At 47.8% G+C, this 2474-nt stretch overlaps 1 pseudogene; it reads right to left on the minus strand.

Moving 5' to 3' along the window:
- LOC103592993 overlaps positions 1-2474 on the minus strand; it is a 50412-nt pseudogene that overhangs the window by 26293 nt on the left and 21645 nt on the right.

A 2474-nucleotide genomic window follows, 5' to 3' on the forward strand; every position in this document is an offset into this window, starting at 1 on the left:
TGGCAGTGTGAGTGGTTGTGGGCAGGGGTCTGGTCCCCTTCTCCATGCCTCATGTCCCCTGGTGGGCCCCAAGGTGCTGGTGGTGTGCCTGGGCCAGAACTAATTTTTTGTCCTTTGCTTCTAACACGGGGGAACTTCCTGTGGGAACCAGTACTTGAGTGTGTGGTTGTTTAAATTGCTACTTTGCTGCTGTTTCCCTAGGGAAGGCTTTTCATGCAGCTCAGGGTTTAATGGTTGACCTTATAGGTACTTCCGGCTCTCCAGAGACCTGGTGGATCTGTGTTCTGTAGAAACTCTGATCTGGGCCTGAGTTTTTTCATCAAACTGCACCCCATGCAATTCTGCATACCTGACCAGTCTCCTTTGAGTGGTCCTGTGCTGATTGGGGGGCAGATCAGCTGTCCTTGCTATGTCCCAATGTTTTCCCGTTGGGCCCGTGTCCCCCACCACCCGTGCTCCAAACACTTCCCATGGGATGGGCCCTGCGCTGGTCCCTTGCAATGACTCACTGACCTCTGAGTGGCTCCCTTTTTTCAGTTGTTCTGGTTCCTCGCTCCTGCGTGGGTCTATGGGAACTCTATTAGTGGTCTTGCTGTCCTGGGGGCTGCCAAGGCCCTCTTCTCTCTTGCTGCCTCCAAGTAACTCCATCTGAAGGGCACAGCGGCAGCTTCTGCTGGCTCCTGCTCCATGCGCTCAGCAGCTCGAGCCTTAAAGTGGCTGCAGCCCAAAATGCTCAGAGCAGCTTTTTCTTTCTCTCATCGTAGTTTCTCCCACCTTCATGAACTCCGTATGTCTCTCCTTCTCTTCCGCTGAGCTCCAGCAGCCCTGGCTTGGCTGATGTTACATTTTTAAAGTTGTAAATTTGGTTGATTTGTGGGAGAGAGTGACCCTGGGGACCATCTATTCCGCCATCTTGATTGCGTATCCCCAAGTTCTTTTGATAGAAAGGTCAGGGAAGATCAAAGAGCAGGTTTGTGTACTGATGGGAATGATCTGGAGTTCCAGTTTCTGGAAGAGAAGCAGAGGAAAAAGACGGGGAAATGGCTGGAATGTTGTCCTTGAGTAGGCAAGTGGAAAAGGGTCCCAGGCTCAAGGCAAGGGGAGGTCTTAAGGAAGAACGTAGTTCATCATCGGTAGAAAATGTGCATCTTCTGGGGGGAGGGGACAGAAAAAAAAAGAAAGTGTGCACTTCTTTTTTTTTTTTTTTTTTTTTTTTTTTTTTTTCNCTGCCAGACTTGAGTAAAGGAAGACTCCTGTAGCTGATTCCAGCCCCCAGCCCCTGAATTACCCCCAGGCCTGAGACATCAGGGAGCAGAAACAAGCTGTCGCTGCTGTACCCTATTTGAATTCCTGACCTGCAGAATCCATGAACATATGCAAGGGTTGTTTTACACCACTAAGTTTTGGGGTTGTTACACAGCAGCAGATAACTGAAACACCAAGAAATAGGAGGAAAGGCTGGTAGGTGGGTAGATGGGTGGTAGGAGTCTGGGGAAGTTTTCTTTTCTCAGTGAAGTAGGAAGCAATGTTCCCACTGACAGTGGGCAGGAAGAGAAGAGGTATAGGAGATTGAGGAGAAAGGAGGAGTTATTAAAAACTGTAGGAAACAACCAAAGTGTCCATCGACAAATGAACAGATAAACAAAATATAGTACATCTATACAAGGGAATATTATTGATCCATCAAGAGGAGCCACCATATTTCTGTGCCATCATAATAGTGCCCATGAATGTTCTGGATGGTGCTCTCAAGAGCACGAACAATCTTGAAAAGAGAGACAAATGCCACGTGCTCCAAAGTCATCGTGCAGTTTCTGATTGTGACGGTGAAGCTTGGTTACGCTGGCAAATGTGACATCGTTGGTCATCACAGAGCTGGGGAAACAGCTGTGAACCTCACGGGCAGGTTAAATGGTGTGGAGTGATCAGCTGCAGATTTGATGTGGCACTCAGAGACCTAGAGAAATGGCAAAATAATCTGCTCCTGTGCCGTGCTTTTGGTTTCATCGTTCTGACAACTGCCGCTGCATCATGACCAAAGGGAAGTAAGACAAAAACACACAGGAGGGAAAATCCTACGATTATTTTTTCAAGGAACGTAATACAGAAACACAAGGGTATTTCAGGGAAAGATTCATATTATCTTTTCATTCTATTTTTCCTCAAGCTTTTTGAAGTACTCTCATACAAATAAACACCTAAATAGAAAGAAATGTAATGGGTCGGCCCGGTGGCGCACTGGAGAGTGCGCTGTTTGGGAGCGCGGCGGCGCTCCTGCCGAGGGTTCGGATCCCATGTGGAGACCGGTTCCCACTCACTGGCTGAGCGCGGTGCGGGCGCAACACCAAGGGTTGCGATCCCGTTGCCGGTCAGTAAAAAAGACAAAAAGGAAAAAAAAAAAGAAAGAAAGAAGTGTAATGAAATTCTGATACATGCTATAACAGAGATGAACCCTGAAAACATTACGTAAGTGA

This window comes from Galeopterus variegatus, unplaced genomic scaffold (genome assembly GCF_000696425.1).
Source record: "Galeopterus variegatus unplaced genomic scaffold, G_variegatus-3.0.2 Scaffold1254, whole genome shotgun sequence".
NCBI lineage: Eukaryota > Metazoa > Chordata > Mammalia > Dermoptera > Cynocephalidae > Galeopterus > Galeopterus variegatus.